Raw genomic sequence first — 11,218 nt, forward strand, 5'->3', positions numbered from 1 at the left:
GCGATCAAGTACCCTGAGTAGGGGTCCAGGTATTATGGGACTTGCCATGGGGCTCACCCACTAAAAAACCTCATACCCGCCAGATTTCTGAGTAGAAAAAGCAATACCTCTCGAGGGGCGTCGGCTCGTGGTCCATCACCAACTCCATCCAAGGAGAAAAATAGATCATGGACATCATACATGCTCATTATGAGAGTTCATCCTCCTAAAGGTGAACATTGATACTATGTATTGTAAGGCTAGGGAAGAATACACTTAATAAGGTCTCCTTAATTCATTAACTCATTATATATGCAAAGCCCACATAGCATGTTTGTTTTCATTTAGAGGATATATCTTTTTTGTTTTATGATCTTAGTTTACACATAAATCATATGTACCACATTTTTGGTCTCGTAGACCCATTGAATTTTTAGTAGTCCACAGTAAAATCTCTCTCTCTCTCTCTCTCTCTCTCTCTCTCTCTCTCTCTCTCTCTCTCTCTCTCTCTCTCTCTCTCTCTCTCTCTCTCTCTCTCTCTCTCTCGTATTTAGTTACATATAGCCTATTTTCCTTATATAGGACAGCCCAAGTGGAGATTGTTTCATCTTATGTATATCACATCATTACTTTTACGCCTAATCTTTTCCATGAGACCAATTACCAATGCACGTTTGGCAAGAGGACATGCATCCCTAGATCACCTAGAGAGGTAATGTTTCTAGGCCCCTTTCTAGGAACCCCACACCAAATGTGCTATTTGATACCTTGGTGCACCAAACAATGAATATGGAACAACCTTTTGGAGACCAAATCTCAATGAGGCAACCTAAAAGAGCATAGAGAAACTCCATTGAATGATGGTTACCTCACATATGATTAGGTGTAAGCCATCTATGCTACATGAGACTATGCTAGTGGAGTTTGGATCTTCCCCTTGGATCATACATGCCCTCTTTCTAATTAGTACTTATATTTATCATGTATACACACTAGAGTTTGAGCACCCTCAAGATTGGTCATTGCGTTGTTGATGTAGTTACATCATAGATATGATAGATCATGATCTTCTCATGTGGTTGATTGATTGATTTAATGGGCATGACCTTCAAATGGACCTCCTTTCTTCCTTTCCAGTATTCTCCATTTTTGGATCTCTCACGTTAAATTTTCTAGGGCCACAAATGAGCCAGACATGGGTGTCCCCACCATGTTCGGCTCATCTTACAAAACCTTGGTTGTACACCATCACTTGTTCACAAAATCTTGGTTGTACAAAAGGCATTTTTGAGACTTTTTTAGGATGGGTTTGTTGAGGACTTGGGGTAATTTTGGATCCACATGTCATATACCATGAAAATAACAACCATTGCTAGTAGAGGGTAAATCGTCTTAGGGCTGAGTCAGGCAAAGCTAAGTGCATCCCACAAGATGCACGTACATTTAATGTATTCATTAGTGAGGTGGAGGATGAGCAACACTATTATTCAGATGCTCACCCTACTATGAGATCCACGGAAGACTCCACTATGTCTTTCAAGACGGATTTAATCCCCTCTCACGAGTGATGTATTATGAGGATTAGAGGAGTTTATGCATGTATGTATTGGAGCTTTTCCATTACAAAGAGGCACAATGAGGAAACCCTTGGAGAGACAAAACCAATAAGGCGTCATAGATTTATTTGGGTCACAATCGCCATGCTGACCATAGTGGCCAAACAAGAGTAGCAACATGACCATCTAGGTCCATAATGGCTTACACAAATACATGGGCCTAATTTATAGGTGAGTGATAATGCAATCGCTAAATGTACATAGGGTGAGTATGGGCAATCCCTTTTGAGAGCCAAATGCCCTGGTGCTCAAAGGTGTTATTCCTCCACTTATCAATTATAGGTCCAAGCTATCCATTCAAGATATCCTTCAACAACATGGAAAACTCCCATCAGAGGGAGAGATGCTTTAGGCTTCTTTCCAGTCTATTAGGCAGGAGGATGGTATCGGTCTATTAGGTAGGAGGATGGTGTCAATGCTTAACCACACATTATCATAATGTAGCATCACATGTATACTTTAGCATATGTAGCGAGTAATGTAGCATCACATGTATACTTTAGCATATGTAGCATTATCATATGTAGCATCACATGTATACTTTAGCATATGTAGCGAGTTTTTTTTTGTTTTTTTATTTTCTATGGTTCGGTATCCATCAAGGATACATTGTACTCCCTTTTTAGTCTCATAAACCCTTCGGGTCTTGTGAACACGTCTTTCTCTCTCTCTCTCTCTCTCTCTCTCTCTCTCAAGTTCTTCATGTAGCTCACTTGGGAGGGGTAGAGTAGGTCTTGGTGCTTACTAGTTTTTGATTGGCCATGGCCTTCAACGGTATTGTGTCCTTCCATTTTAGTACAACCTTGACTCCCTCTTCTCTCTAGATCTCTCCCATCAAGAGATCAACTTCCTTATCCATCTTGATATGATAGGGCTTCATAAGAGCCATACATGGGTCACTGAAGCTTCTATAAAGAGTCCATTTCTATAGAGAGTATTTCCCACAAGCTTCAAAGAATGGATTCATTGTGAATCCTAAGATATCTCCATAGTCACGTCACACGTCATGTGGATTATAACCATTCTCTAGGTGAGGGTATCGTCTTTGTTGGAACCTCTATGTCTATGTAAGCAGGACTTTGTAATGTGTGTGAGACTGTGAGTGCGTGGCAAAGTGAGGGCATGTTTGAATTTGGGGATGAGAACCCTAAATCAGGGCATGTTTGAATTTGGGGATGAGAACCCTAAATCTATGTATAAAATGATGAGTCACACATTGTAGTGTAAACCCTTAATAAACATCTAACAAGTGGAGTTGGATAAGGGGCTCTCTCTCTCACACGTTGAATCTCCCTGCTTGCCTTTGTCTTTCATGGATTCTCTCATGCTTCACTCTCACTTTGTTTTCATGGTATCACAGCAATCTTGGTGAAGAGAGAAGGAGATGTAGAAGCTGTGGATGAAATTTCGATGTACTTGAGGAGCTGTGCGAAGTCGTCGACAAACGACCTACCTGGAGCCTTGAAGGAAGAGCTGCTAGAGAAGCTGTAGCATTGACCTAGAGTCTCGTGCCTACTGAAGACGGCTGGAGCAGTTGACCCTAGACCTGAGCGACGAGTGCCCTCTCGTGCGCAAGGCGTTCTTGGAGAGCTGAGGTGGCTGAAGTTCGTGAAGTGGTTGAGCAAGAGGCCCAGCAAGTAACAATAAACGGAGTAGCAGAGCAAAGCACAGCGCAGTAGCAAAGCTAGCATCAGAGTGCATAACAGTCTGGACGTGTGCAAAAGCAGTCGAAGCAGCCAAATGAAGCCAAGCAAAGCAACGTAGTAAGTGTTGATCTACATAGCTGAGGCAGAGGCCCGTGCGAAGGCTGAGGGAGAGGCCCATATGGCAGCAGCCTTTGAGGTGGCTGAGGAAATTAGCAAGCAGCAAACTAGAGCAGCGTAACATCAGCAGTGTAAGGAAAAGCGAGAGCAGCAACATCAGAGTGCAGTAGTAGAAGCTCACTGTAAGTTGCTATTTTTAGCAAGAAAGCAAAACAACAGCAAAACGTATAGCAACAGAGAAGCAAAGCGAAGTGTAGAAGCAAGAAGTTGTGTACGCCTGACGTTAGCTGAAGCAGCATAATCAATTTAAGAACATCATTGAGGTATTTTGAAGCCTTGTTTATTTGATTTTTGAAGAGGTGTAGTTGTACATCCTCTCTCCCTTTCTATCCTCTCTCTACAATCTCAATAAGTATCATGTTGGATACTATTTTGTGTGATAAGTCATGTCAAAGGAGCTATCACTCATTAGCATTAAGCCCTTTGATGGAGAGGGTTTCCACACATGGCGGACATGTACAAGGGATTGCGGCCTTATGTGAAAGGCAGGAAGCAAATTGACATGAGTGATACGGATGAAGTGGATGCAAATGAGCAGGCAACGACTGTCATAGCCTTGAATATGCACCCCAAACTTATTCACAAGGTCTATGTCCTCGAAGGCGGCATGGGATGAGTTGGAGCGGCTATATAGAGCAAGAGACCAGCACTCTCGGATTTCTCTCAAGGTCAAGTTGTTTGGCCTACGTTTTTCTGAGGAGGAGAAGCTTAGTGATTTCATTAGTGAGCTACATAGCATCACCACTTGATGCGAAGGTGGAAGAGGATGATGTAATTGCAGTGCTTTTGAAAAGCATGCCTGAGCCATATGAGAGCCTAGTCATGACATTGAAGCATCATCCCAAGCCTACATTGGATAGCATCATTAGTTCCTTGCTTGATGAGGAGAGGAGCATCAAGGTAAACAGGGGAGACACAACATTGTCATTAACATCCACTCAAGGGCATGCTCTGTCCATGGATCATGGTAAGAAGAAGAAGGTCTCAAGTTTGATCAAGTGTACATATTGTAATAAGAAGGGTCACGATGAAGCTCATTGCTTTCTAAAAGATCCATCACTCAGGAAGTGTCACGCTTGTGGAGAGATTGGTCATCTTGCACGAGATTGCAAGAAGCCTCGGGATGTGAACAATTATGCAAGCACTTCACAGGATAACAGAGATGGAATCCTCTATGAAGCATTGGGCTATGGACACATGTGCTCTACACATGTAGTGTAGTCTTGTATGCAGTGAAGATGAGTGTGCAATGCTCAACATGGTGTGCCACATTTTGGCATTGAGAGGGGGTGTTGGAACCTCTCTGTCTATGTAAGAAGATGAGTGTGCAATGCTCAACATGGTGTGCCACATGTTGCATTGAGAGGGGGTGTTGGAACCTCTCTGTCTATGTAAGAAGGACTTTGTAATGTGTGTGTGAGTGCCTTGCAAAGTATGTAAGGGCAACCAATGTAATGTGTGTGTGTGTGTGTGTGTGTGTGTGTGTGTGTGTGTGGATAAGAACCCTAATCTATGTATAAAATGATGAGTCACACATTGTAGTGTAAACCCTTAATGAAAATCTAACAAGTGGAGTTGGATAAAGGGCTCTCTCTCACACATGTTGAATCTCCCTGCTTGCCTTTATCTTTCATGGATTCTCTCATGCTTCACTCTCACGTTGTTTTCAATCTCACCATATAACAGAGAGCATCCCTTAAGAGGCATAGATATCTAGGACTCGGATGGATATAAAAATGCTAGTATGATGATTGAGGGAGATTCCTTTGTGTCTTCCTAGATGGATTTGGTCCCCTTTCTCAAGCAATATAGTGTGAGGACCAAAGATGCCTGGGCCTATACCTACTGGAGCTTCAACGCCATTGATAGGTCATGTTGAGACACCACCCTAGAATTGAAGCCATCTAGATGCCTTGAAAACTATCATCACATAATATTTTAAATCACACCCACATGGGGTTGTCACTCAAGTTTGATAGGAATAGGAAGGCCACCACCCACATACAGAGGCGGCACGCAATCCTCTAGTTCCACAAAATCGAGGTTTTACTGAAGGGATTATGTGATCCCTTTTGAGAACCAAATGTCTTTGACCCTAGGGATCCTAGCCCTCCACCCATCACTTGTTAGTGACATCCTTGATGCCATAGAGAGCACACATCACAACACGGAGATAATCTCACTACCTTATGCTATGTTTTGAAGGAAGATTGTATCATTAGATGATCTTGGTACACATATTGGTACATTGTATCATCCACATGGCTACTTATATTATGCTCTCATGGACGTGTGCGGATACATGTTTTATAGCTTAGGTATCTAGTTTCTTTTTCAATTCTTTCCATGACTTAGTAGCTTTCATGAAGATATTGTAAAAATGTTTGGTCTCATAGGATAATCTCCTATAACATAAAGACAATTCTTTTAAGGGGGGAAGTGAGCGTAATAAAAAAGGACCCTTGTATCCCCTGCTACCGCACCTATGTGGAGAAGAAGTGGTTAGTGCAAGCCTTTCTATCTTAATTTTAATTCAAATTTGGTCTTACAATCCTTCAAAGGTTCTTGGGATAGTCTCCTATGACATAAAAACAATTCTTCTAAGGTGGGAGGGGGGGTGATAAAAAAAAGGGCTCTTATGCCAGCCATGTGGGGTAGAAGTGATTAGTTTGAGAGACCTTATAAAGGCAAGGATCCATTTCAATTCGAATTCAGCTTCAGTCGAATAATCCTTTAAAGATACATGCGATAGTCTCCTAGAATATAAAAATAACTCTTCTAAGAGGTTTGTGTGCATGTGTAATATAAAAGGACATTCACACAACCCTTCTACCATCCATGTGGGGCAAAAGTGGTAAGATTGAGAGCCCTTATAAAGGCATGGTTCCACTTCAGTTTCAATCATTACTCTTCTTCTCTCTTTCCCTCTCTTTGAATGCCTCATCACCTCATCATGTACATAAAGGCAGTACAATGTTAGAAGGCAAACAATGGTTTGTTGGCTACCCATTTCTTCATCCATACACTTCTATCATTATAGGGCATAAAGAGCTACTAGTACATTGAGACAACAAGATAACACTGCATGGATTCTCTTTTGTATATGCATCGCCACCTTTTGAATTCCCTAGGTAGCCCCAACTAAGGCATGAACTAAAGAAGTCATCATAGAGAAGATTTTTCAATTTTATACTCATATGACATGTATATGTTTAGAGACACTCCCCTCCCAAAGAGCTTGTATATAGACGATGGTTGTAGGTAGACAAAATTCATATGTTATATGCAAGAGAGACAGAGAGAGAGAGTTACAGAGAGAGAGAGAGGGGGGGTGTTGCCGGTATTTTAGGCATACGTTTTAGTGTTCTCTAAGGTTCTAAAACCTTAGAGAACACTAAGCTATTGATTAATTAACCAAGGCCGGCAAGCCTTGGTTAATTAATTAATATGTGTAGTTTAAATATGAGTAGCGGGTGACTCCCTTGCAAGAGCATCAAGAGGAACCAATATACAAGGTATGTAATAAGTACGAGGTTGAGATTGAATAGCATGCTATCCTTCAATAACCATAATAGTACGAAATCAAAGGTTTTTTACATTGTTTTCTCATGAAGGACAGTCCTCTTTGTCAACTTAAGAGTCTGTTGTAGTTTTCTCGCATAAGATATAGAGGGCTAAGAGTAAACTCACGAAGGGACAAAGATATTGAAAGAAACAAATAATCATCCCATCATCATTAGATCGAGCAAAGGTTCAAAGGTTATTAGTCAAAGAATCTATGTGTTGCTCCTATACCCAATTCTAGGATGTAGTCAAAAACATGGACCACAAGAGGTGGACTTCATCACATCCCTACACTCTATCATGGGGGATGTTAGTATTATTATTTGATGAAGATGTCACATGGCTTGTTGGGTTAACATTATACATGAAAGACTCAAATATTACATGGGTCTTCTTCTTTAGGAATATTGTTTTCCTCCTTTCACGTTTTGTTGGCATACAATTACCCATAGATCACATGTATTACTTTTGGTATCATAGATGCTTTGGGTCCTTTGTGGATGCTGAAATCTCTCTCTCTCTCTCTCTCTCTCTCTCACACACACACACACACACACACACATTCATGAGCCAACATAAGCTAGCCACCCAAATATTGTCTATTCCATTGCCAACCCTTATTGTTAACCACAATTGGTTAACATTACTTCCAATCACATGGTCGCCTTCATGTTTTTGCAAATCACCTTTTGTTACTTTTTGCAAATCACCTTTTGTAACGATGCACATGTTGCGCTTAATGAAAATGGATCATGGGATCTAAATAAGCCTACAAAATGTGTAAATGCCAGCTTAAATGGATCATGTATATACATAGCCTAGGAATAAGCTTCAGTAGCTTTTGGGCACCCGGACATACCTTGGATGGCCAGGAACTTGTAAAAATGAGGCCATGTATATAAGAAATTTTTAGTAACGAGAAAAGGGAAAATATCATTTGATCTTGATTGAACTTGAAGCACTCTTTCTTTGTGAGCTCTTGAGATTATGGCATACTTGCTTGCTTTCCTCTTCTTGATTGCATGTGTGTTGTGGATTGCAGGTGCTTGCTTTGTATGCTTCCTTGTGTATGCTTTCTCTTCTTCACTCTTTAGGTACCTTTCTCTTCTCTTTTCTCTACATAGCACCAAAGGCATGGAGTAGAGATTGAGCTTTCTATATCTCTTTCCTTCTTGCTCATTATGACTCATATTAAGTAACACATTAGGAGGCAAGGTTTGAGAACTCTAGCTTCTCCACAAGAGAGGGTCTTCCATGAAGTGGCTAGAAGTGTATTCCCACAAATTCTTGCATTTTCCCTTCTTTCCACTTGTGAAAGGCACCAGAGAGTTCTCGAAAGGTGAACAACTTTGGTGCCGTTGTTAGAGGGGAGGCACTCTAGCTTAGGACTCGCATTATCTAGTGAGTGGTGTGTCTCAAGTAGCCCAGTTGGATAGAAATCCTTTGTTGCTTTTTTATCAACTTTGGAGCCTGGAGAGAGTTGATCGTCAAAGACAAGAAAATGGAGCATAAGAGGTAAGTTGTTCTTTCTGTTTTAAGTAACCCACTTATAAAAATCCTTAAATTTTTCTTGTTTTGTGTTTTCTTTTTGTTGTTTGATTGCATAGTTTAGTTAGCTTTTAATTTCAAAATCCTAATCTATTGAAAATGTTTTAAAAATAGAAAACGATCTCTTAATATTTTCTAATTACTCTTAATCATGTGGTTAGGAGGATTAGTAAACTATTACGAAAGCTAAAAAATTAAAACAATTAAAAAGTGGGCTTAATGGACACTAAATGAACATTCTGGAGTGATTAGGGAAGGCTTTAGACTAGTTATGATCCATGGGAACTCCCATAATCCTCCTATTAGCTCATATTAAAGTGATTAGTACTATTTTTTTCTTTATTCAAATGTCTCAATTAGAGAAAAATATTCATGTGATTAATTTATTTTAATCACCCTTGGCTTAGCAATCCCATTGCCAAGCATCACGCCGCTAAACCCCATTTGCAAAACTCCACTCTATTCGAGAGATTATTAAATTCAAAATTTGGATAGTTTGTAAGTTAATTAGCGTAAGGATTAAGGATCCTTAATTATTTAGTTTGAATAAATCCCTAAATTTGGAAATCTTGGTAGTTTAATTAAAGAAGGGATTAAAACATAAAAATTTTGGCTCCAAGACTAATCCCTCTTTAATTGTCTTATACATAACATTAGATACTCTATTAAAAAAATATCTAATTTGAGTACTTTTCACATGTGCATGTAGAAGAAGTTATAAGAAGGTGTAAGAGAGTGCAAGTCTTTATGTGAGAGACTATCATAGACTTTAAGGTGAGGGTGTGCAAGGTTGACCTTTGTTAATCCAATTCTAGGATTAACAAGAGCTACCGCCATTATCTTACATCAAGGAGTCATGATAGATACACCAAAGGGTCATACATTCAAGATATGAAGCAATAGTGTCCAAAGCTACAACTTGGACAGGCGTCCATAATGGTGTGACGGAGTATTTATGGTGATTCCCGCTTCAAGATTGTGTGGTAGCAAGTTAGGATGAAGTCCTAAGTGATGTAATTCATGGATATATTATGAGAGTAGTCATTGTAATAGCATTAGGCCTCTTATGAGCCTAAAGTGCCCGGTTGGCCATAATTTAAGTAAGTGTGAATACTTATGGCCATGTATATAAGTGAATTTCTCTTATAATACAACATACTCTCCCATTGTGCAATTGAGTCTTGATCTTGCTAATTCGCTTGCTAATCTATCTCCCTAATGCATGCTAGTGAGTGTGTGTGAGCGAAGTGAGGTGAGAGGAGGGACAAGGACCTGCAGTGCAACGCGGCGGTGTGACAACACTTGCACCGGAGACACGGTGGAATTGCTTCTCAAGGAGTTGTAGAGCTTGGAGACCTCAAGGGTTACGAGCTCGGTCATTGAAAAGATTCTCACGACAGTTACAGTTCACCAAGTAATCTCTTTTTGGATGTGTTTCAAGGAGGGTTAGGGTGAGCCATAACATTTTTGGCACCACTGCCGGGGAGCCATCCCTTGTCTTTTTCCATCGTTTTGTCTCTAATCTACGCATGACCGATTGTCTATTATCTTGATTAGTGGTTTTCCATGAAAAAGATGTGGATTTGATGGTGATTTGTGTGAGATTTGGTGTAGAATAGCTCTCTTTTTGTTTTTGAAAAAGAATGCTTTTTGCTTAATTTTTTGCTTAATTTGTTGTTTTTGTGGCTTTTCATGTTCTTAGGGCTTGCAGATAGTTGTATTAGGCTTAGTTTGCATCCATTACATCAAACAATGTAAGAGAGTGCAATTTTCTTAGTGAATGTTAGCTCTCTTTAGTTTAAACATAGATCTAAGATCATTAATTCTAGTTTAATTATGTGTTTTTTGTTGAAATTGTTTGGATTAAAGTGTTAACAAGCATTAGGATTAGCTTAATCTTTTAAAAAAATTCTTAAAACCATCAAAAAACCTTTGAATTTGACTAATTTCTCTTAATGGACTGGTTTTTTGTCATTAAGGGTGATTAATCTTGTTCAAGAGGCCAAAAATTTAGAAAATGTATTAATTGGGGTCTAAATTGATCGTATGAGTAGTCAAAATTGAGGTTTTTGAGTATTTTGAGAGCATCTAGATGCATCAAAACACCTAATTACATCAATCTTCTGATCAATGGAGAAATTTGACTCTCTTTGCTTAATTTTACCTTAAAGAGGAGACTTTAATCAAGAGTCTAATCAATCTCCTAATTTATATTATTTTACACAATTGTTGATACACAAAGATTAGTTTTTCCTTGCTCTATCCAATGATATACTCAATTGTTTAAATTAATTAGGGATTGATGGTTAATTAGAGTCCTTGATTAGTATAAAAGAGGTAAAGATTAGTGAAAGAATTAATCTTAGGTTAATCCTTAATCACTTTTTTACATAACTCATTAAGGCTAATGAGCATTCAATGAGAAGATGCTCATGAGTTGTTAATTTGTCCATTTTGGGGTTCAACATGTAAGGAGTGTCATTAAAAGGATGTTAGGGGGGTCATTTATGAAGGATGTAAGGGGTGTCATTAAAAGGTTGACTTTTTTTTGTTCCACTTACCTTTTTTGGAAAAATGCCCATATCTCTTTCATTTTAAATTCAAAAAATATTTCCCTAAAAAAGAAAAATTTGTATTTTCCACTAGACCAAAAAAAAGAAAACGAAATTTAATTTCTACGTGAAGTCC

This window comes from Cibotium barometz, chromosome 1, assembly GCF_041138505.1.
Source record: "Cibotium barometz isolate CiBa-2024 chromosome 1, ASM4113850v1, whole genome shotgun sequence".
NCBI classification, from domain to species: domain Eukaryota; kingdom Viridiplantae; phylum Streptophyta; class Polypodiopsida; order Cyatheales; family Cibotiaceae; genus Cibotium; species Cibotium barometz.